The sequence below is a fragment of the Linepithema humile genome, chromosome 2 (genome assembly GCF_040581485.1).
Source record: "Linepithema humile isolate Giens D197 chromosome 2, Lhum_UNIL_v1.0, whole genome shotgun sequence".
In the NCBI taxonomy this organism is placed as follows: Eukaryota; Metazoa; Arthropoda; class Insecta; order Hymenoptera; family Formicidae; genus Linepithema; species Linepithema humile.
Genome location: NC_090129.1, coordinates 7,460,779 through 7,487,299, shown reverse-complemented (window position 1 = coordinate 7,487,299; position 26,521 = coordinate 7,460,779). Strand labels below are relative to the sequence as shown.

Sequence of the window (26,521 nt, the reverse complement as noted above, 5' to 3'; positions counted from 1 at the left end):
GATCCTAAGGTTTGTAAGATATACAATAAACTCCATTTGTTCCCTCTCAAATTTATTATTTATTATTCCTAGATGCACGGATATCCAGTATCTTTTCTTCTTTATTCGTTATTTCTTTTTATCTGCGCTATACCTCAACATCTCATATTTTTCCAATCCTCTCCCCTTCTTTCTACTCTCAATCCTCATTTGGAATGTTTGCTGCTTAATATCTGTTAATCTCTATTGCCTTTTCTCTTATCTCTATTTTTCCTATGCATCTCATTTTGCTGCTCTCCTCTCTGTCAGTCGTGTCGAAAATTTACGGACTCGCCCGAGAGGTACTTCGGTATTAAATGGCAAAGGAGAGATCGGCCAGGCGGAAGAGCGAGGGCGAAAGAGAGAGAGACGAGAACATCCTACTTAAAGCGAGTACGTATCATCTGGTGTGACAAAGATGGAATTAGAGAGTGAAGTAGACCGAGAGAGAGCAAGAGAGAGGAAGTAGGATAGAATGTTGGTAGAGTGAGAAAGACTACATGTGCAGTGCTGTATGCAACACTCATAAGAATTCGATTTCTTTCCAATTTAATTGATAAACAGTATTTACGCGATATATTATATTTTATGAATTTTTTGGATAACTAACTTATAATTTGATTCATATTTTATAACCATCTCTCTCATTATATTTCTCTATTAACGCGCAATAAAATTTTTCAATCGCGACAATAACAGTAAATAACAACAATATATAAAGTTCTTTTGGTTTCGAATTTGCATCGAACTTTATATCAATGATACAAGGTATAATTTATGCTATAATATTGTATTAACACAATTTGAACTGCAGTGCATAATTGACATAAAAACAATGTGGAATACGACCACTGTAATATGACATCGACGCAATTTTAACTGTCATATCAAATCGAAAAAATGCGTCGTCAATACGATATCAGCAATTTAAAAATAATGTTAATTTTTACGTTTAAAATATTATTACGTTAAATCGATAATTGAAATAACATTGTTTTCATAAAAACAACGCGTAATACTTATAATAATACTATAATAATGCATATACATAATTTTAATTGGTGCATTATTTCGTATAAAATAGTGCAATAAACTTCGATGTCGTAATAATTTAATCACTCTTATGTTTTATATTTATTATGGGTTTTATATTTATTAATATGACCGTCTGATGTTATTGGAGCATGTAGCGATAATATGTCTGCTCATTTAGATTCAAAAGTTTCTGTAGAAGATGAAATAGAATATTAGAACAAACGGAGGTAGAAAGAGGAAAAAATAGTATTGTGTCTCGAAAAGATAAACTAAATTTTAAGCAATTTAAAAGATTAATTATTTGCTACGCGATTTAATTTATATTATCACCATTATAACTATTGGTTTTAAAGCAGCAAATTTTATGTATAGTTTTATTACACATTTTATTACTAGAAATATTAATTTAATATGAAAAAAAGTATGAAAAAGATATTTATAGAAAATATTGAAGAATTATATGATTCTTGAGTGATTGAGTATAGCTTATGTTTTACAAAAGAACTCCCGCGTTTTCTACGTCACACCCACATCCTGTAAACATTGTCTCTTTACGCGATGAACCCTACCTGGCTCGCGTGTACCGGATACGCTCCTGGTCAATGTGCAAGAGAAAGAAAGAGAGAGAGAGAGGCCGGCCTCACCTACCGAGAGAACCTCCAGTCTTGTCGAGTGTTCCGTGGCGGTCGGCGAGCGTTGCGATTAATAGCGACTGCACCCGCGAATCGCATTCCGATCTCGCGATTTTCAGTCCGGAGTCTCGCGTCGGAGGGATCACTCTGTCTCGCTTTCTCTCTCTCTCTGGAGCGATGCGGACGCACCGGGTATAAATCGGAACGCCGGAGAAACTCTGACTTCTATGATGGACAGTATCTGTGTCGAGATCGCCATTCGTCAAATGATACCAGTGTCGAAACGCGAAATGTGCGCCGAAGATCGATTCGCGGATTGGCGCGTCTGATCGATATCGATGGATTTTTCCTCGCGCTCCCATCCCACTCGTTTGATAAAAGTGACACCTTCGTACTACCCTCGCGAGTCCTCAATCGCGCTTTCCATCTCGTAAACCGGATGCAATCTTGTTTCCCATCCATACATGACATAATCGTGGCCGAAGAGACGAAGCGCGGGTATCGTGCGCCGTTGCGTAAAACGAAGCGCGCGTAATTTCCATCAAGAGCGTTATCCGATTAACGCGGAATATCTATGAGACCTTGGAATTCGAGATATTGGGAGGATTCGCTGCGCAGAGAGGAAAAACATATTCTCTTCGGAACGAGTGAATTTCAAAATAAACGTAGAAATATCTCTGTACTTTCTACGTGATAAGTAAGAGTGGATGACATTTGGAAAAGACCATTTCCTGCCGGGAATTATCTCCAATTAAGCTTCATTAAGAAGAGACAAACAAAATCTGTCTCGCCATTGCGAAGGAGAAAGCCGTCGCAGAATACGTTCGCTTTTGCAGATATCACTTCGTTGTGCGGAGTTGAAGTTGAAGAGCATTCCGTGGGATCTTTTCTGTACCACTGATCTACACAGAAGCGGAACAGAAGTTGAGGCAGAAAGCAATTACGAACTTTTATCACAACGCCAAATTGCGCTTGAGATAACTTACGATTTAATAGTACGATTGTATCTGGACTGAAACCGCAATAACCGTTTGCATATTCTTTATGCATCTTCTCTTCTTTATGTAAGGAAGATTTCACGGAGGGAAAGTTAAAATTTGTTGCATCCGAGACAGATTTAAAGAACGTGTTGCGCGAAGATTATTGTCGACTTTTCTCCAAAACTTGGTATTATACGCGTAACATCGCCGGAGGCACAGCTAACTTTATCAGGACCACGTCGAAGAGGAGCATTTTCGTGATTCTCCGAAAGTAGTCGCTGAAAAGTCGGTGTGCGGATGATCGAGCGACTCGTTTGAAACTCGTTTCAAGCGGCGTTGTACAAGAGTGCATGCCGAAAGCGCGCGCGCGTGCAGTGACCCGCGCGCTTTCGCGACGATACCAACGAGAGTGCCACTTCGCTAGTGTCAGCGGCGATCGATGGAGCATCCTGTGAGCAAGAGGCGTTATCACGTTCACGACAAATAATCGATTCATCGGCAAATATTTGATTTCTGCAAATCAGTTTGCCGCGTACAACCGAAGCGACCGTTGCCTCGCGAGTTCCAGCTCCAGATTGATTTTACAGACATACCTGAGAAGGCAATAACCATCTGGCAAGCATCGGTAAATACTTTGAGGATCGGTTCGACGCGCGAAACACAGTTGGGCGACCGCGTTTTATGAGAAGAACGCGAGAGCGAGCGTAGTCGAGCGGTGCCTACGCTCCGCGCGATAATCGTCGCCGTTCGCTTTCACCGGAGAGCCTCAGCTCGCACAGCGCGCACACGGTGACTAGTATTCCGTAATAAATCTAATAGCGGACTCGGAGTAACGGTTTTACGACGAATATTACAGCGGCAGCGATCTCGCGACGAGAACCGGCGAACAGATCGCGCGCGGCACGGCGATCGGTGGCTTACGAAATCACGCGCGGCTCCCGAGAGAGAAGTGAAGAAGATTAGCAAGAGGATTGTAAAAGGAGAAGAGGGCCTCCGCAAGTGGGTCGCGATAGAAACTTGTATGAAGAGTTCACGGGGTCTCGGAGAATAACCGGTCAGTCGAGCTTCTTGTCGTCGTGACTTCCGTGCGGAGCTGGGTGCGAATTAAATCGTGGGTCGACGAAAAGCAAGCTGAAAGAAGCCGACGGATGTTTTAACGCGGCTGACACGTTTCCGAATGAAGGAAGACAAAATCCCGGCGAAGGAGTAGACGATCGCCGCCGATGTGCAACAGGATACCGAGGTCGTTGCTCGTGTGTACGAACGCGATTTGCCCGATTGATCGATCGGCCCGGCGATAAGAAACGCGAGATTCCAACGGGGTCAACGGCGATGTCGTCGGTGTGAAGACACGAATCACGAGTTTGTTGCTCGACGTGTCTCGCGCTTCGTCTCCGGTGGCGCATCGCTTATCGCTCCTTCTCCCTCTCGCAGGAGAAGCCAAGCAGCGTAGTAAAAAGCCGGCAAGCTGGATGCTACAGACGGTGCCTCGCCCCCTCCGCCCCCGCCCGACATTACTGTCACACAGGATGACCGGTGAGAAACTTTAAATCATCCTTAACGACGCGTTTTGCGCGCGCGGAAGTAACGCGCGGCAATTGCGACCTTATTAAAAGTGCATAAACGTGACGGGAGATGATTAATTTTCGCGAACTTTGAGATTAATTCCTCGAAGACGTTTTCCATAATAGAGAATACGTTGCACGCCTCTCTCTCTCTCTTACTGTTTATAAATAGTCGTACAGATATTATCTAAATGACGTTTACAGAATTTATGGACGATTGGGATGGTTTTTTAGAAAATTACCTTGTCGATGCGATCATTCTCGACAACAGCATCATTTTGCGCTGTAATAATAGATCGTGGATTATTCGATATTTGAAATATCCGATAATTAAAATAATTAACAAACAATAAAAATTTTACATATATTGGAATTTTGTCCTTTAAATGTTGGATAGTTTTAAATTGTTTTTATTTTGAAAGAGAATTTTCCATGAAAGAGTAACGTTTATCTGCAATACATTTTTACAATTTTAATGATTGAAAGCTGAATTTTAATTGATAAGATATCAAAGATAGTAAGAACATCTCGGTGAATAAATTCAAGGATTACGAATATAATAATTGGAGTTATTTTTGTATTCAGCAAATTATTCGAGGATCGTCTGAAAATTTTGGTATTGGGCTGTCGCTGATTACTCCGTAATGAATTCAATCAGCGATATAGGATTGGGATATCGAGGTACCGACCGGAATTTTGGTGAATAATTTGATATCCTCCTTCTGGCCGAACGGCTTTGAACCATGCAGCGGGGATGATGGGATAACAATCATGGGTTTTAGCTGCGATACGTTTCTATCGATTGGAGTTGGCTGTCGAACGAGTATTGTTTCGTGGCCGTCACGCGTGCGTGCACGTGACACAAAATCGTCAATATCCCGCGTCACGTTTCACTCCCTCTTCGTAAACAGCGGGTGTATTGCGTTACGGTGGGGTTTATCGTGTGATAGCACGGCGCTGTGCGCCGATCGAGTCACGTTTCGTGGATCAAAACGGACCCGAGCAGGAATTCTAGGATTCCACCGACGCAAAGACTCGTCTCGCCGCAAAAGCCGTTAGCCACTAAAGACTGTGATTGTTCTAACAAAATCCCAGCTTACAATTTCGTAATTCTATAGAAACAGGTACATTTCTCGAGCATTAGATAGAACAAAACCAATAAATAATACATTGTAAATTAATGAACTAAATATAGGACAAGTAAATGTTTATTTTGTTAATTTATAATTCTAAACATTTGCAGCTATAATTGTCAGGGCAGACGGCTCTTCTCATTAATCTTTCGACGTTTAACATTTTCATCACGAAAGTGGGACGATTTTAAGAGGCCAAATAGAAGTTCGATAAGGCGGATATCTAATTACATTTTCGTGTGAGATTTCCTTCGTTGATAAAAGTATTTGATTAAATGAAGACTTTTAGGCTTTTATAACCAGATGTTTCCCACGATTTCATGTGAAAAGTGACACTTCTCAGCTGGTAGTTTTTGTTTCTACAAACTTCCGGTGATCCTCTTGTGTGTTTATAGAGCAATATATTGATTTTTCGTTGGCCGAACGAGTTTGCCGCGCTTCATCTCACCGTTTTGTTGCAACTTTAAAAAAAGGAAAAAAAAAGATAGGATGCATAGCTAGCATTTTTTCACAAATAAATAAACTTACAGATTATTTTTGTTTAAAAATTTACATTTAACGTATGATTTTTAACGACTTCAAGAAGAATTTTAAATTAATATATTAATAGATAATTGTTTAACAAGAGTTCGAAAGTTTTTATAATATTAAATACTAAACATTTATTATTTGTAAGTAACGATAGAAGAATGGAATTTTTATATGAAGAAAAAAATTGCAGATGAGGTATTTTTTAACAAGATTCTGTTTATGTAATATATTTTTTTACAACACCCGATACATCTTGCTCAAGTGTGCGCAACGAAGTTAGAATAATTATGGGTTCTCGCAAAACAATTAGTCGGCTTACAATAGTTATTGTCATCATTGCAGCGTATTGTTGAATAATGAACGTAATATCGAGGACGATCTTCTATTGTCGTCAGCTCCTTCGATTCGCTTTGTCAGGGACTGACATTTGAAGTCGATGTGAATAAGTCATTCTACATTTCATAGTTTGCGATTTGCATGATTAATATGGTTCCTGTAACACTCACGATAATTTGAAAGTCTAATAAATTGCATTTGCATAAAAGGAGAGCAGTGCAGAAATGTTGATAATTCGTCTTAAGATTAAAATTTTTATTTCCATCTATTCTCAAATAAGAAATTGTGAAATGTATAATTGTCTCATTGTGTCTTATATAAGTAGGAATAAATTTTTGATGAATTGAAGATTACTTTTATATAAAAAGAATCAATTTTAATTGCAGAAATATTTTATAGAATTAAATAAATTTCGTGCAAATTTTCGTTTCCAAAATAACTTTCGATCAATTGCATTATGACTATCTTATTGTTAGTAGAAGTTTATTTGAAATTTATTTGTCAAAGAATGATCTAAAATATTCAAAACTGACGAAGAATAATAGTTTTTTTCGACATTTTCTGTCGAAACAAAATTAATTTTAAATTTATCATGAAAAAATGTTTTTGAATCAGTTTTTAAGTATCTGGGGCATTTTCATATGAATTGTTAATACGTTCTACATTAAATATAAAGCATCTAATATTATATAATGAAGCGTAGAAATTGTCCTTTAGAATCGTAAAGATTCTAAAGGTTGAACGATCATCGTTTGAGATGTGGATCTTCCGAATGAGGTTCCTGTTCATCCGTTTAATGCTCCACTCACTATGCACAGCTCCGAGGTCTCACGACGTCATAGTCTAGTATCGACCGATATTCCAATCTGAGTCGCGATGGTTCGGGCTTGGTACGAACAGAGCGCAAAGTCGATAACTCGGATTACGATCTTTATATCGAAAAAAAATAACAGGGTCCACTGGACGATCTAATAATAGCGCGGACTTTATTGCTCGTGCTACATAAGAGGGTTCGCGGACGTAGATGCGAAGCGGTACCTACGTTGCCGAGTGTACCTTGTTTGCTGGCGGTACGTGAGACGTTCCACACCCTATTTGGCCTCCAAGCCAAATTAAATGTTGGACCCATCGTCCGAGTTTAGGTCTGAACAAAACTCAATGATCCATAGTAACGGTCTGCAAGAGAATTTGTCACGCTTCGTTGTAAATTTTCGACATTTTTAACTATCCTATCTGTCATGAATTTATACGCAGTACATTTAAATAATTTTTTTTACAGTTAATTCGTAAGGTTCTTGCACGTGTGATTTGTTATATCGCTTAATTCTCATTTCCACGGGTTATTATATATAGAACTGTTGCGACGCATCCTCAAACTTGGTTGGAAACTTTATGCTGATGTTATATATATTTTTTATAAATTTATAGTTCATTTTATCGATGAAAAAAAATATACAATGGTTATTAAGGCGAACTTCTCGCAGAAGGTAATCGAGACTTCATCGTCCCACGTAGAATGCAGTTCTCGCGCGCAACTTAAACCCGTCTTACGAGCCAAGGTTATCGAGTGCATTCCGTAGGCATGCTCTTCGAGGAACGATTTCTTCTAAGGTTCTAATTTCGCGAGTTTACCACCCGCATTCATTATACTCTCCGCGGAAACTTTGAATTCTGATTTGTGTTCCCAAAATACACATATATGCAGGAGAATTATTGAAGATATAGGTTGTTTAATAAAAAATACTCAGCATCAATTGTCTGGGTGCTAATTTATTACAGTGTTTATGAAATATATTTTTATAATTATTTATCGTTATATTGTCAGTAATGTATAAAAAAATCTAAGCGAATGAAGTAAAATTAAATTAGAAGATTAAAAGATACTGCTAAATAAATATTAGAATGCTAAAATGCTAAAAATTTTTCATTATTCTGCAAAAATTATGTTATTAAAATGATCTAGTGTGTCTTATATACCTATATAAAATAACCGTGTATTATTATCAATTTTCTGAACTTGATTATTGATAGTCGATATAGTGCTTCACTTGCGCATTGACATTCAATATTCACGAACTAGATTATTGACGATACTCGCTGTAAAAAGTTTCTCGTCTATACTATATTTTCCTGGAAATTTTCTCGGCTTTCTAATCCACTTCTCGGTGGAATGTTTGCGGTAACGTGCCTATGTTGCAGGAAATCATGACAATTTTGTACGCTTGAATTATATGTACCTATACTTGAATTATAAGTATACGTGTCTGTGTCAGTAAAATAGAGTAATGAGCGAAAATGGAAAAGTTCGAGAGACTGTAGGATGATTAGTCGACGATCTCGTAACTGTGCAAAAACAGAAACGATCTGTTATACACGTCTCATAATATCGTTTGATGCTTCCGTATTGAGTGTCCCATTGAATTAATTGCAGTAATTTATCGCTGTCGATGTTATCGATTAAATGTCACAATTCGAGATTTGAATGACATTTTGAGGTTGATACGAACAACATACTGTAATATGTCGCGCGTATCGCTGTTATTTAACGATAAATGACTACAGAGCGACTCGCGTACACAACGCACACGTAGTAATTACTGCGAAGTCGAGGGATAATGACGTGTACTCGCTTCTCGTTTTACGTTTTTGTTTTGGAAAAAATTGGTAACACACGATAATTAAACTGCAACGGTTATTCACTGCGATAGGCGGTGACATACCGAGCAAAGGCATTACGCGTTCAAACAAAACTCGGGAAAATTATAGATTCGTAGCATTGCATTGCGCGTTGAGCGGCGGTGTTTCTCTCGCAGCACTTTGTAATTTTCCGTGAAATTGATTCTAGGCACATGAAAGAACTGCCTGCATAAATAGAAAACGAAACGTTCACCTGTTCCTTGTACAATGATTAAAAATACCATTTTGTAAGATCTTATATAAATATTGTCAAATTTTTATTATCAAAATATTACAGTCATAATTATTGAATATATTTTCAAAAAGATTTTGTTAGAGAGAGAATAAAGGAAACTCTGTATTAGTATAAATATTTGTTCGCGTCGGATAACATGAAGTGAATTTTACAATTAAATTGTAGAGAGAAATATTTTGTAAACAAATATTTAATTAGAAGAAATGCATTGTTGTATAGAAAACAATATTTAATTAAAAAATCATATAGTTTTTATTTCTCTGCATTTCTGTAGGTTTATCGATTTACTTGAATGATGTCGAAGTCCAGCTGGCTAATGGATATCTGATGAGACCGGATATTCATTACGTTCAACCATCTCGCCTATTCCATCGTTGATACTCGTTGCGTGCTTATGACACGTGGCACGTGCCGTTGCAGCTTCGGCCGGGTGCATTGTCAGCGCCTGCCACGTGCCACGTAAATGCGGAACGCGGTTCTCTCGCATTGTAGAAAAATGTCCGTTACGCAATGTCCGTGTCGCAGGCGGCATAAAAAAAGTTTTTCGACTATTGTTTTGAGTGGCGTGTATTCGCTCGTGTGCATCGATTGTTTCTCCCCTCGGGAGAGCCGCTGCCTCTCCTGGAACCGTCGAGTCCGATGAGATGTTTACATACTTATACCGCGAAGCACCCTTCGCGAAACGCTCTTTCTTTCGAGTGTCGAAAACGCGAATTGACAATGGCGATCAGAATTATTATTATTCGTTGAGCTGTGTTTTCTCCGGTTGTGTTAAAACTTCCACTAGGTGCCATAATACTTCATAACGTACAGTAGGACTCTCGACAGTAGTTTGTTCCTTTGTAAAGACTGCGCTGTATTTTACATTGGTAGATTTTGCAGATTATGATATTGCATTTTAAGCATTCAAGACATTTGATTCTTATATCGTATAACGCTTTGTGTATCGAAGTATTTTAAATATTTTATTTTTTAAGTATTTTTTACATTTTTAACAGATTTGTTGATCTAACATATATTTATATCTTTGGATGCATTTATTTCTTTTCAATTTTACTTGGTTGTAACTTTTTGTTCTTCTTTATTTTATTCTTCTCTCCATTGATTTGCAATAAATCTCTCTATATACTGTTAATTAAATTAGCGAAAACAATTGTGCTTGTGTTTGTCTTTGTAATGGAGATCTATAGATTGTAGATAAGATGAAGTCAAAATTAATCGTAAATCTTGAATTTTTATGCATTGCGTGCCGTCGAGACGAAACACGATGTTTCTTCCGACGTAAGTACGATCGATAGTATAGTGCCGCTCCCCTTGGGAAAAGGAGTGAGGAGCGACGTGAGTTTCCTCGTTTTCCGCGTCTGATGCACATAGGGTGTCGGTTAAATCTTGCTAAAAAATTTTCAATTTTTGCATTTGAATGGCAATTGAAATCCATTCTTACCTTACTTAAAATCTTGATTAAAATTTAATATATTAAAGAAAACAAAAAATAGGCTTTTATTTAGAAATTTTATAGTAAACCATAATTGCAAAAATTTTGAACGTTTTAAATTTTCCATTATTGTAATAAATTATGTGTCATTTATAGTTTTTGTAACAATTGTTTTATATCAAATATTAATAGTTTTTACATTTTTTGTCTGCTTAAGATTTTATGAAAGTCTATAAAAAGCAGTAATTACGTATTTCAGCGCTGATATTTGCCAGGCGTTTTATGTGTATCGTAAGAGAATTGTACGTGAAAGTTTTTCTCAATTTGTGCTGAAACGTGGCGGAAAACGAGCCACGAACGAAGTTCAGTGAGATGTAGAAACGAAAAGTTTTTTAATATACGATCCAGGGATATATTTTTTCCTTCTCATCGCGTCCTTATTCTGCTGCGAAGACATTTTCTCTTCTAACGAAGGAAATGGTCTGTCGAGGACTGAGGAAAATAAGGGTTTGAAATTGAGATCGGCAGCACATGTTTCCAGGTGAACGAGGAAATTTGAATGGTGCTTTAATGAGGGTCTTTTCTTCAAGATATTGTGCACTTGAAGCAAAGTTTAATGCTAATTTGTTTTCTTCATTTTTAATTCCGTTTCGTTTCTTCGTAAAAAATGACTTCGTAAACACATTTCTTCGTGTGTTGAATCAAATAAATGCGCATTTTCTGCGAGAAGCAAATTAAATTTTTTACGTTTGAAAATTATTTTATTGAATATTTATAATGATATTTATACATCTTTCTAGCACATTGTAATGTAAGTGTGAATAACCAGAGAAAGTTTGCATATAAATTAATTTCCATAGTCTGAGACTCTTTCTTTCTCTTTCTGTGATTTATTCATGAAAAAATGGGTCGACGTACATTTTCGTAAACTGTAAACGTGGTCTTTCTATTTAAATTGGTTACTTTGAATTTTTACCAACTTCAAAGATTGTTATTATTTTATCCGAGTATTTTATGTTCGTGTACCTGCAAGTTATTAAAAACATCAAAGCTTTGTTAAACGTTTTTAAAAAAGTGCTCCGATAAAAAGTGACGATATAGGTAACTTTAAAACGTGACTCCATGGACTTAAGGAGCTTTGATCACGAATAGAATGAATGAACAAATTTCATTATTGTATCAATGTAGCGTGCACGGTGGATAACGGTGAAACTGCGCGTTCGTTTTAGTTGTCTCATAATGCGTTCGCGACACTTTTTTATCTTATCGGATTCTTCCTCACGTGCCGCGTAAGGTAGTTCACAAGATTCTGACGACACGGTTGCCTACCTACGTTGCCTGCTGTGCTACGACAACGGGAGCATTGTGCACCGGCGCTCCGTACAAAGCAAAAGCGCAGCGAGGTGCAGCGAAACGCCCGATTGGCTTCGAAGCCATCGCCGGTATTTTATAGTATGTATATGTTATCTCGCGACGACTACGCCTACCACGGCGCTGTTACCATCCCCGCTTGCAGCACGGTGGCCTCCGTTGGCACAGTGGTGCAGCAGCCTTTTACGTACTAATGCCGCGCCGAGAGCATAATTAGCATGAAACGTGCGCTCTGCGTCCTGCATCGTAGGACTGCCACACGCTCCGACCTCTATTATTTCTTTGTGATTCTGTAAAAGTTCGTATTTTTATATCGGTGAGCTCACGAGTTCTCATGCCTCGCTGGACCCTGCGCTATGGCGGCGACGATTACGTAATTAAAGTATTTTTAATCATGCCACAGGAAGTCGCCCTTTGTGAAAGAAATTTTTAATATTATTCCTCGGCGTAGACGAAGACGTAGATTATTTTATTTCCATCGAAAGGTAGCTTCTCTCTCTCTCTGTCTTACGAGGTACAGTTATGTTGCGTATAAAAAGCGAACGATTAAATACGTTGTATGCCATTTAATGGCATAGTGCTAGGGGAGTATTAATATTAAATGCACGTTGCAAAAGCGTCACACTTAAACCGATCATTTACCGTTGTCTTTTTTGTTTTTTTCAACGCTTCTTTTCTTTTGCGGCCGTTCGAAAGTGGAACGTAACTTTATCAAACTGCTACATGCGTTAAATTTCAAATTAGTAATGGAAATCTTTTCTCTCCCTCTGTGACAAAATAAGTTACGTATAGATTTTACACATATCTTGTACGTTATAACATTTATTTATTTTTTGATAAACAAATTTATGCTTTAAGCAATTTATATACATCTTTGTTTTTGACAAACTACTATCTTCAAGAAGAAAATAATTTTTATTGGATTATAAAAGAATATTATATCGCATTTAAGAGTTGATTATATTGATGAAAACTATATTACACTTTAATTTTATGTTGCATGATTAATACTGCAAGAAAAGTTCATTGAACAATAAAGACAAGATACCGATAATTGCGAACGACAACGGTACATTCCGTGACCGTTAAACTCGTGGAAATAGTGCTCGCATTTTCTTATACCTGCTATGTGATGGAATGTGTTGGTTTGATCTGGAACACCGATTTCATCCGCTCATGACTCACCTTGAGTTGTCGCGGAATTGCCTTGAAATTTTAACATTGCTTGTCTTAAACGGCGGACGTAAGTAACTTATTATTATCGCATGTTCCATCATTTTTATTCGCCAGGATGGTTACTTTAATGGCCGCAAATCGCTGACAATTCTTGCAAATCCCGGATACTTTCCAATCAGTTTTATTATATTTTCTTACTTACTCCCGTTCCGCCAATTAGATCACGTTAAATTATCTGTAAAAGAAATTAGAATCGATTAAATATCATCTAATTTTGTATATTTCTACCTCTGAGAAACAAAAAATAGTTAAACTAGATTGTAACTATTATTTTGAATTATATTCCGAAAAACTGAATTTATTTTTATCGTTTGTTCGTTTTATCGTTGCACTGTTTCGTTTTTTGTTAGTCGTGACAGTTAAGTAGTTTCGAAAAAAATTAAAATTGCTTAAAATAGAAGAATTTTTACATAGCAATTATAAAATAATAGGAGAAAATCCAAAATAAATTTAATTATTTTGAATGAAACGCTTGCATTTACTTTTAATTAAATATGAAAATTTAAATACATAGTTTTGTATTGTTTTTGTTATTATCATATTTGTGCTGAATTTACATCTATCTTTAAATGAAGCGAATTAATTGAATGAAAACTTTGAAAGTTTTACTTTTTAACTTTTAAATATCACGAGAAGTAATAAGAAAAATACATCTTTATTCAATCTTGATAGGCATTTATAATTGTTTAATTTCAAAGACTTTCATATTAGACTTTTATCTAACTTATTCTCGCTTGTTTATATCCAACGAGAAATTTTTACGTTACTTCATATTTGTTATGTATAATTTCTCTTTTCGGCGCAGTCTATGAATTTCACCGTTCTGTGCGTGACGAAAAAAAAATCATGTGGCGACACTGACAGGTGTATGTCGACGCATCGTATGTATGCGCTTGCACACTGTTTGGCGTAGAAAACAATTACGCGCGCATATCGCGGAAAGTAGAGAAAAGGCACGGTGAAATCTTGTTTTTTTTTTTTTTTTTTTTTTCTATCATGTATTCGCATGAGCGACAGTCGTTATATGCAGTTCTGATTTATTCCCATCCAATATCAGACGTTATAACTCATCTATGTGAATTTCGAAATGTTTCCCTGATCTATAGAAAAGTTTATAACATTTTGAAAATGCAGCGATATATAAATTTTTGCATTTTGAAATTAATTCTATGAAAATATATGCCATGATCGTAGTACACGTTTAATTTACTGTTTTTTTTTTAAATTTTTATTGCTGCTTAAGTCGTTGTTTAAAGAACAATTTGGAAGATTAGAATATTCTTTAAAAAATTATAGTATTAATTCAATTAATTCAGTAGGATTAATTTGCGTTATATTAACATTAACTAAGGATTATATGGTATTTATAAAACGTTTAATAAGTAATTTTCACTAATGCGTAAAATTTTATAAATCCAATTTGCAAAAATATTAATTTTTTATCTTTGCTTTTACGCATTAATTCCTAGATAAAAGTAAAATATTTGCTCATTTCAATTGACAGATTATCTCTTCTGTTCCCTTTTTCGGAGAACTAAGCGAGCGAACTCGAATCTAATCTGATTATCTGTTCCTTTGATGGATGCTTTCGATAATGATGATGATGAAGTACATGATGATCGTGATAATTAGGAGGATGACAATAACGATGAGTTTTAGTGATGATATCTCGCTCGATCTGTTATCACGTATAATTGTCTCACTCTCCTCGGCGAATAGTCGGAGAGACAGTTTTTAGAAGCGACAATTCACACGCGTTCTTACCATTCGGTTAGTTTCGAATAGCGTAAATATATTCAGGAACTATTGCAATTAAATCCACCACAGTTACAAGGAGAATAATGGGAGTATGAATTAGAGTTAACGCACAGACTCCGAAGAAATTGGACTATTCGGAAACATATTTTATCGACTATTTTTATAATTACAATGATAATGATAATTTATATTATACAGGGTGTCCCAGATCAATAAGATCTAACGTCACTCATTAGCAGATTCCTGATGTCATTAAAATCTTTGTACCAAAATATCGAAGCTATAGTAATTTTTAAATGTTTAAAGTTAATGAATCATATTATTAAAAATTGACGCGTTTAGGCACATTGCATATTGATTTTTATATCCTTACCATATGAGAAATGTCAGAATCTGCTATTAACGAGTGATACAGTTGGTTTAAAACACTCTGTATATTCAGAGTTATTATTTTTTAAATTAGTTTATCATATCCTTTTAGTCACCGGCAACTTTCTAATTTTATGCTATAATTATATTAAAAAGTAGAAGAAGGGAAATGTTACATACATGTTTACAGAACATTTGACCTTTTACTTTCAAGTCGCAAACAACAACGTTAGTTATCTATGATATTGATATATATATATTTCTTTTTCTAGACGTTCCACGATTTCCATTAATATCGTTGTTAATCTGTAGAGCTAAGAAATGCTTAATATTATTATTAAATTTTGAACTTTGACAAAAGTAACGATATGTCATTCATATCACTTCATTCGCGCGACACATCGACCAAAGCGTCGTGATGTGTGTCAAGTTTCCAGAACTGGAAGTGACACTCGCGTGCTCCACTTTGGAGCGAGAGCCCTTGAACTCCATTTTATCTTCTCACACGCGATCGCCCACCTTCGAAATTTCCAGGGACACGGAGCTCGTGCTATGCCATCTCATATGATTAATGTGAAACGTTCACGAAAAAATAATCGTATTTACTTTTTTAAACTTATTATAAGATGCTCATATATGTTATGGAGTAATTAAAAGTAAAAGTCACGTATCTCTTTATAGCAAGACGAAATAATTATTTGAAACAAATTTGATGTTTTGTATCTTATTTTAAGTTTATCTTAAATATAAAATATATAAGGATAAATAAAAGAATTTTTTATACATTGTCAGATTATTTTTGTCGATGGAAAACATCTATAAAAACATCTATAAAAAGTTCAAATTAACACATAATTATTTCTTACTTGTGCAAATAATAAAAATGCTGCTAATGAAAAAATTATAACTTTTTTATAGCTAAAAAAGTAAAAATAATAAGAAATATTACATGATTAATGAAATAAATAGCATGTTAAGTATTTAATTCTTTCAAGGTATAATTAAACACATTTATGTGGTAGAAGAATCTTGCTTTAGAGATGATCCTAATCCTTGACAATAATGCGGTCAAAAGAAAAACATGTATTTCTTAAGTTGCTTTTATTCCGCAATATAGACATGTATCTTATAAAAAGCTGAGGAGCCACAGTAGAGATTCCTCTGTGCATCAGCCGCGAATGCTCTGCTGGAGCCACGCGAGAGGAGCGCGAGCTGCGTTTCGCGGCACCAGGCCGCGGGCTAGAAAGTAGCTGGCGACTTATTGCGTTTGTAGGTCCGCGTCGTGTATCTTGTTTTGCTGCTTTAAGCAAGTTACAACGGCATTCGCGCCGGGCAGGATCGGTAGGAATCGGATCGCCGACCGTGCTGCACTGTCGCGAATCGATACTTGTCCTAAACTTTCTTCGATATACTCTAGTTTTCTATTTTCCATTTATAAATAATTGAGAAAACACGACAAGGTTGCATTTCTTATTTTAATGTTTTACGAATTATTATATCGTTTGTGTACGAGACGATTTTTATTTCTACATTTTATTAAATCGAGTGAGATTTTCTATTAATATTTTAAAAGTACACTTTAAATATAATTGTTTCTGTGTGTGTCAGAGAGAGAGAGAGAGTCTTTTCAATTTTTCGCTGCTATTCAGAATCTCGAAAATATCCGCGAGACCTTTTGTGATGTATGCTTAGCTTGAAACGAGTAACAACCAAAAATAAATGTGGCCTGGAATTGAAATTGACCGATTTTATCGTAGAAAGAGATTCTTCGCTTCCTTTCGATTATATTTCACCGACTCGTCTTTGTATTAGTCCAAAACAATCAATGAAATCGCGACTGAGGGATATAACCGAATCATAGCCTAGTAAAGTAGTACAATATTGTTGAAGATTATTTCGTGACAAGCCATATTTGCATAAATATGAATAGCAAATATCGACAAGATGCGGTATTCAAAAGTAACAAAAGTAGTCATTTTCTCGATATTATTAATTTCGTATCACAGACGTTTTTTTTAATTAATTCAGTTTAATTATTAATTTATTATAACGGAAAAATTCTTGTATATTTCTTTGCACGTGTATTATTGTGATTTTATAACTATTACTGTTTTTGCATTACAATAGTCATTCGTTTTCTTAATTCGGTCATGTATCTTTTTTAGTTTTGAATGTTGAAAATATTAGTAATTTTAAAAGAATTAAATATTTTTTTATGCCAGAAATATAAAATTTTACAATTACATTTAATTGAAACGAATATTTCAAGTTTTTTGATTAGGTGACTTAATCATTTTTGAACTATCTTTAACTCTTGCTTTTTTAATAACATTTTTTTATAATTGCACAAAATTTCAAATATAAATATATTATTTACCTTTTGGGTGCATTAACAACGATCGATAAAGAAAATGTGGATGAAATTTGCTGGTGGTAAAGAACGTTTGCTATGTTACCATGCATTGAAAGGGAAGAGAACCATGATTCTATCTTGAGCTATTGTACTTCGACAATAGTTGCCGCCACGCTAACAAATATGCCTAAATATTAACAAGTTCTGAAACGAAAATCATTATCTCCGGGATGAAATATTCTGCTTTACGAAAACTTTGATGCGAAATTGCGGTGACATAGAAGCGCAAAGTTAGAGCGGTCAGCTGAAATCAAACAAGTTTGCTCGAATTCATAGACGGATATTCAAAAAGAATAAAAGGGACCACAGCGGCTTATTTGCGGGCGAAGCACTCCTCGTGGCGGCTGCATCGAGCACGTTCTCAAGTGCCTTTAGAAATACCGACCGCTCCTCCCCTCATCGCAAAACCGCTTTTTACAGCGCTGCTTTTACCTTCCTTTAGCTTTTCAAATAAAAAGAAGAAAAAAAACCGTGATTCAACGTAGTCACCTTGCGCTTCCTCGACTACTTGAGACCCCCTCGAAGCCTCTTAATTTCAAGAATCGATGCGTAGGTCGAATGAGAGGGAAAACGTGTATTATGAATTTACATTTATTTAATATTCTCTTTAATAATAATTTTTATTGATTAACTGGAAAAAAAGTACTTTTACATTTTAATATATTAAACTTTTAAGATATGATCTATTATATAAGTAATTACTCTATATACAATCTATATATTTTCTATATTAGCGAATATATTGCTGCTAACTAAATTTGTTAAGTAATAATATTAGAATGGATATTAAGGATATAGAAAAGACAAATTCGATTTCAGTTCATTTCCGACGTTTTGGTGAAAATATCTGGATAAAATATTTAGGGCGAATTATAGCGGAGATCTATAAATAGACGGCAATGGATGAATATTCGATGAGAGTCGGTCTAATCTAATTAGTTGTACGCTCGGAGAGTAAATTTCCTCGTCGATCAGCTGTCAGATATTTCCCCTCCTAGATACCTCACTCTCGAAGTGTTACATACTTCAAATCGATTCCGTTCCATCCACTTCAATCCACCATTTATTATTATAATCGCACAACTTCTGGTTTGATATATTCTTTAAATATATTCACTTTGAAATATTTACGAGATCGTTCTTTTTATCCAACGTGCTAGGTACCTGCTTCTTTATTCCATAATCGTAGGGATCGTAATATGAATCGTGGTTATCTTTCTAGTTCTATCGTGTAATGATACGCGATGAAAAATAGTTGCGATAAAACAAAATTTGCTTTTCCATTGATGGCGATGTCCAAGAGGGGAAATTTTTCCCTTTTCCAAGTTCTTGTATTTTAAGCGAGACACATGTTTGCCATCTGCATCCTTCAGCAATCGACCCTCCGCAGGATATGTTCGTATATCATAAAGGTCAATTTAAACAGGATAGTTTAAGATTTGTGTACGGATTCTCCAAGGAATTTTATGAAATTAACCGAAATATCATAACGAAAGATTACCTTTTTTTAGGCATAAGTTGCTAAATATGATACATAATATAATTGAATGGATAATGTTTTATGTTTTCTTAATATTTTTAACATGTAAACTTGACAGTTTATTAAAATTAAAAATTTGTACAAACTTTGTTATTAACTTGAAACTAGCTCTCTTGGTTTTCTTACAATATTGAAAGTCGCGCATTCGTGTGATGTTTTTTTGCACCCGTAATGAATGTAGAAATAATATACCAAAGTTGCACGTACGGTACAAAAAGCCACCCTGTGTGTGTCGCTTGTGTGGGTCGTAATACTTTCCGTGGATCGTTATATCCGGTTGTACTCCTAGAAAATCCTGCTACCGCTTCGTCGTCGGTCGGTATTTTTCCTGAAGTGGCTTCGACCTAATAACTTCCACAACAGGCGCGCACATTCACGAAGGTTTCCCTCTTCTTGCTAACTTCTTTTTCTCGTTTTTGCACGTTTTATATTTCTCTCGTGCCGCTATACGATTCTTTTCACGATTTTTACGCGTAGCAAGAGATTCATATCTTACAGCTCACGTCGCATTTAATATTTCGCGATTATTTACGGCTATCGCACGTCCTCACTTTATTATATTCCTTCCCATTTTTGTTCTCTACCAGGCATTGTTATTTTTCCATACTGTTATCGACAGATTCGGTATATCGAGAGCAGAGAACGAATTACGTGGCGATTTTATAGACGAGCGTATTTCACACAGTCATCCAATCGTTCATGAGGAAATAACATATGTTGTCATTTTTAGAATTTCTTTCAACTCGAGTGAATCTCGTGATTCAGCTTCCAATTCTGATTACACAACTAGATTAAATCAGATCTGGGATCTACATCAGGCTGAGACAACATGCGATCAATTACGAAGGCAATGCCGTTTGCTCATTAGCGAGAATTATCGGAGATTAAAGCAATCACTCTAAGAGAAGTCGGATATTAGCTTGTGCATCGTTACTCATTAGGTTGTAGATATTATTTTATATCAAAACTGACAAAATGGGTTTGCAGATCTTTTGAATTATTTTGCTTTTGTTGCAAGCTCGGTGCAACACAAACGGTGCATCTGCTGTACGATTTACCTTTCGTTCCTTGTCTTCTTCGTTGTTCGTATTTTATTCAGGAATCATGTTTTTGAGATAATAACGTTATTGTAAGCGATTAACATTCTTGTTTAAGAATCATATTTCTTATTTGCAAAATTAAGAAATCTCGCCGTTAATAATATTTTGCTATAATATTTGAGAAATCAAAATTTCGTTGTGTTATATTTTCAATTTTTCGACAAATACGTAGAATTTCTTTTTATCAGTAATTATTAATTTTTTTAAATATATTAATTTGTACGAATTTGTGAACATAGGCTTGTGCAAATTTGTCACTAGCAACATTATCACACGCGGTCGTTTCATTTTACCGTTCTCGTCGGCGAGATCGACGCGTACGCGTATCGAGGACGAAAAAAGCGAGCGTCGTAACGGTACCATAGCTCGCAATACCGCCGAGTTGGTTGGCATATTCTGGTGAAGGTCTAGTCTAGACAGCGGCCAGGTCGATATGGCACCTCCACCATCGAATAGTCCGCAGGACGACCAGTCGCGCGAGGAGGATACCAACACCGAGAAGGGAACGCGTTCTCGTCATTGTCGCTCCCTCCAACGTTAGAACATGCATGTACAGTAGATTGGCAAACGATATACGAAGGCTCGAGCAAGAGGAGACAACACGGTCGGTACACATGAAAGGGACACAATTTCGGCCCCGTTTACTAAGATCGATTGACCAGTTTTGAGCGGAAGCGAGGAGACGTATTAGGTTATTGCCTATGAGAAATATCAATTTTATATTAACGGTCTTCAGTCATTTTCGGTCAAGGAGCGATATAGATGTAAAATATTCAGTATCGGTTTTTACGTTTTTATTGATAGATTGTGATAGCCTCAGGTTTTTGTCCTATAATTCTCAAAGTTTTCAACATGATTTATACGTATAAAAGATTGATTAATCCGATAGAACTTGGATAACTTTGGTAAGCGGATATCAATAATTCGAAACGTGAAATATTCGTTTCGAGCGAAATTTGATATTTTATGTAACGCAAATGTTATCTCTCCACATTTTTTTATATCATTCTCGCGTTGTATTGTTATATTTTGCATGGCGTATAAACGCGAGATTGAAGCACAGTTAGTTACAATTAATGACTGAAGGGGAGATGAAATGATTCAACTGTTGCTGGCGATTGGAAATGATATAGAGATGAATGGCAGTCGTTGATCGATCGCGCCGTTTATCGAGATTAACATGTCGTATTACGACTTCATTATTTAGTATCGCGTTATTAATTTGCAGCATCAATAATTTTATGAAACTTAATGAATACGGAGAATATATAGTGTTAGAAACTATTAAATATCTACACGTATAGTAATATATTGAAATATATTTTTTGAACTTTTTCATATTATTGGAAAATGTTCCGAGTATTTATAAATTGTTGTGACGCAAAGATTACATGCAATATCGAGAAAACTTAAATAGCGCTATAAAATTTATGTCACAAGAATGGACGGTTGACACGAATATGTATTTTCGATTTCCCTAGTATTTACGAGGTGATTTACCGGTGAAGTTGCGTTTCCGCGTTGCAACGTTGAACTTTCACGATGTTGTAATATAAGTAAAAGCAATGTATCATTCGTATTTTATAACTGAGATGTGTCATTCGACATACTTCGGTGCGGCACAATAATTACATTAGGAAAGTTGGAACTTTTTTATGCTGTTGGCTGCTAACACGACTCCGGAGTTTAATTACCTTCCAGCGCGAAAATTAACCTTACTCCAGAACAAAAATTATTTAGACGAATCGTACGTGCGGAACGATTCTGCGAACGGAAATGAAAACGAAACGGTATATTAAATTGCGCTTTATATCTCGCGAGCATCAATTCGTAGAAATTGTATACATACAAGGACGAAGTGCAATCACCATTTTGGCTATTCTGTTTAATGGATGTTTAATGGAGTGAGTTAATGGATTCATAGCAATTCATGAGAGATACGAGATAGACGACGCAATTGTTGCACGCACGTTTGAAGGGAGTCAATTATTGTTTTTTTATTATAAAGTTATTTGAAAAGGGAAATTTTAGATTTTACTTTATATTTAGAAGAAAGACTTGTTTCCAATGGAAAATATAATTTGAGATTTTATAAAGAAAAGTGAAAAAGTAAAATAAAATAAAAGTTTATATTTGAAGAAAATAAGAAATATGAAGATAAATTCGCTTCTTATTGTGATTTTATTTCTGGTTTCAATATTGAAACTGTTTGTTCTCTTCACACAAGTATTTATGTAAATACACAAGTGTTTATTTACATAAATATTTGTTCAAGTGTCTTTATTTCATAAATTGTTGAAAGAATTTCAAAATCCTTATTTTCAAATTTTACAATTCTTTATAGAACAATGTATTTTATAATTATTCGACAGATAGATAGAACAGAGATTTTTTAGAACATACATACTTCAACGAGGAAATAACATCACTATCGATTTCACATTTCCTGGTTTGAAAGTGAATTATCCTAATTCTAATAGTGATCGACTGAGTGACGATAATAAAGTGATTCGAGTAAGCTCATTTGCACTGAAGTTGAAGGAAGCGGAACCGGAAGTAACTATCGTTTGGATAAAAAGGCGAACTCGCCTAATTAAGGCTTCAGTAATGAGCGAATCGGGATGGGAGTAAAATAATGAGCGTTTTGTACCTAAGCAGAAGAAAAGCAACTATTATGAGAGTAGACGCTGGGTTTACTGCGATCGATCTTTTCATGTCAATCCCGAGCCTTCAAAGCTAAAGTTTTTCATTACGTACAAATAGTAAAACAAGATCTTTTACTTTACAGGTCATGAATTCCTATGTTTTGATGTAAAAAATTGTCGACTAGACTAAAGTATTATATATCATACGCGTAATGCTTCAAAGCATTGCGTTTTCTCAAAATACTTTACAATGCGATATTACATATAATATATAGATCTGTTCAAATTGAAAGTTATTAACGGCACTATTCAAAAAAAAAAAAAAAAAAAAAAAAAAAAAAAAACAAAAAAAAACAATAAAAATTGGAAAGTTAGAAAGTTGAAAGTATGCAGCAAAATATTTGATCGAACTCTAGTAAAGAATACAAATTTAAATTATTAGCTAGAGGCTAGCCGGAGTAGACAATGAAATAAAGACGATTGTATATAAGAGCTGTTCAAAAAAATTATACATCTAAAAGCGGAAGGATATCCGTGTCCTAGAGCGTGCGCAAAGAAAGGAGAAAGGATTACCGTCGCGTTTACGATATAACGGAATTAATTTTGCGCGCGTTGCGGCGAGCTCAGTGCCTTACGTTGAAGTGGCCTTGGAAGAAGGAAATTTCTGCTATCTCTGTTTAATCATTTTTTAATTGGCACTTTGCGGTAACTTTGTTGTCCCCCGGAAACGCAGCGGGTGGATAATCGTTGCTCCGCGACTCGTGTACACGTTCACATGCAGATTTAAATAGAATAATTGAAAAAAAAGAAAAAAAAAAAAGAAAGTTCTCCTTAGCGTGCGCCGTGGAGACTCATTAAAGCGAGAAGAAGGAATCGCGCAGTAAGTACATTCGCATTTCGTCGTCTTGCTTTGCCCTTTATGTCCTCGGTCGACTTGCCGCCGCCCTCGGCTCGGAGTTTAATTTACCGTAGGAAATCTACTCGTTTCCGCGCGCACGTGGATTATCCCTTTTCGAGCAAAAACTGTTACGTCGCTGTTCGCTACTGTAAATCAAAATATCCGCTGAAGCGCCAGCGAAGGATTGCTATTTAATATAGGATAGGAAATTCTCGGAAAGTAGAGAAGCGTTTTCTCTTTCAAACAATAACTGAGCTAAACCTCTTCAAGGATATACTCGAAAGCAAGTGAAGCCGGAGAAAATTAATTAAAAAGAAAGAGAAATTGGAACAATTGCAGATATATATTTAACGTAGTTATATATTAAGTTTAATTATTTTCTGGCGTGATAGAGCGATTTGTGAATGAATCTATTTAAAAAATTACGAAGTGACGTATGAAGTTACTTTAAAAATAATATACTGAAGACATCTAAATATAGTAATTAGCTGGCATGTGTCTAAAAATGTTGTTCTTTATATTACAAATTTGTGTTCCAAGAGATCTCGAGATCTAAAAGATCTATGAATCAAGATATTTTTTTGCATTTTATTTTACGTCAAAAAAATATTCGAATAGCAAAAATATTCGGAAATTATTTAGCTGTATATAATCGATAATTGATTAGAATGCTGGAAAAGTACTGTCATGTTATAATCAGCTGATTTGACAGTCTACAAATCGAAGTGTCGATGTATCTCCGAATTTATTTTCCAAAGCATCCAGCAGAGCGCGTGAACGACAACGGACGGACGGATGGACGGACGGCGTCGCATCGTGGTGTGCGCGTGAGCGGTAGCGCGCGGCAGCTCCAGTATACTTTCGGACGTTGCGGCGCGTGTTACGACGTGGTTCTCGGGTTTCGAAGAGTCGCACGGGCATCGGCGATACTGCCGCCTTTTTTTTATCGTCGATCCTCGTCGTGAGCCGAACTGGAAAAAAGCGTTGTGCGACAGTGTGAAGTGAATTCGCCGTGCGACCAGTCGTTTTCGGAGTGCAATCGCCTGTGGATTATCGCGCGGCAGCTGCAACGGACAGAACAGGACACGGCAGGCAGCCAGTCAGGCAAGCAGGCAGGTTGTTTGGGCAGGCGGGTCGCCGCATCCCGTGCATTCGAGATTTGCGAACCGGCCTCATCGATCGCATTATTAATCCCGTCTGCGTGAGATACATTCGTTTCGCGCGGAAAACCGACGGCGAAATGTCATTAAAACTTTGACATTTTCCCTATATATATTTTTTTTCTCTCTCTTTTTTTTAAATTTTAACATTGATTCGTCGCCGTAACTTTTGGTTTATTATCGTATAGGGTTATAATACCACGAGTTAAAAATTTTCTTAAAAATAATATAATGTTTATAATTGCCAAGATCTTAAATATTCATAGTTACTGATCGATGGAACGAGAGTGCTATTTATATCTACATTGCGCTTCATCACATTTTATCGTTTAATGAAGAATAATACAGGATCTAATAGCGTGAAATCTAATGAAAGTAAAGTTATATATATTAAAACCATCAGTCGCGATTTATGATAACCTTATTGCTCTGAAAGTGATCTTCCTTATCTAATTGGAGCTACGCGCAAGTTTTGAATGTAAGGCAGTTATATTATTATTTGTAATGACAGTTATATTATTATTTGTTTTCCATCTATTTGTTTGCTATTTAAATTTGCTTGTGTGATATTTAAATTTTTATAATTGTTTACAGTCAACATTGTACTATTTATATATTGTTTTTGCTCTCACAAAAATTTAATAATCAAAATAATATGTATGCTATTGGGCTGACAATGGCAGATAAAATTTGAAAAGGAGACGATATTTAAATATGTGAAATATGTCGGAACTTTGAATCATTCTATATTTTTATATTGATCTAGATTATTTTTTCCGTATTTTTCCCATTTAAAACTTAAATAATTTATTTAATTTATGTTTAATTGATTTGTTCAACTTAATAGACCTACTTTAATTACGGATAAAATTATTTATTACAATATAAATTTGTAAGACAAAAGTATTTTGGAAATAAGTTTAATTAATTATGATAGATCGAGAGATAGAGAGCAAAAATGTTTCATTGCAAAAGAACGGAAGAACTCTTACGACAATGAGGAAAGGAAAGTCATAGTTTTATCAATTAATATTACAATGAATGAAGGGCGGAAATGAATGCAACGAGAACGTGGAAGGTCATAGTGATAACTTGTGAAATATCGTTTACTATGTTCCTGCCTGTTCTGAAGGCAACATGCATTCCTGGAATATTAACGTACAAAAGCTTTTATCTTTCGATATCACCGCTGAGAACGCGATAAATTAAATCGTGAGTTGCGAATGCATCTATGTGTGGTCGTTGCAAACAGAATTGCGTAATACGCAAAAGGAACGCATCGCTGAACGTTCATTATTTTCAGCTTTATATAATTTTCAGAATACCACAGATGAATATCTCATCTATATCGCAATCGTTTCAACATCCGCGAAAGCCGAAAACAAGGCTTAAAGATAGTTATCGCTTTATCTGTCGACAATTCTTCTGCTGTCA

General features: G+C 35.7%; 1 protein-coding gene across 9 annotated transcripts in view; it reads left to right on the top strand.

Moving 5' to 3' along the window:
• LOC105678707 (rap guanine nucleotide exchange factor 2-like) overlaps window positions 1-26,521 on the top strand; it is a 111,040-nt gene that overhangs the window by 34,143 nt on the left and 50,376 nt on the right. For 2 of the 9 annotated variants that reach the window (XM_067349523.1, XM_067349526.1), the window contains exon 1: window positions 20,523-25,039. The exons of 1 other annotated variant lie outside the window; for it this stretch is intronic. The gene's annotated coding sequence lies outside the window, so the exon portion shown is untranslated. Of the gene's footprint in view, window positions 1-1,711; window positions 4,202-19,557; window positions 25,040-26,521 lie in introns of those variants that run through there. 6 more of the 9 variants (XM_067349533.1, XM_067349530.1, XM_067349528.1 and 3 more) reach the window with 5 other exon arrangements.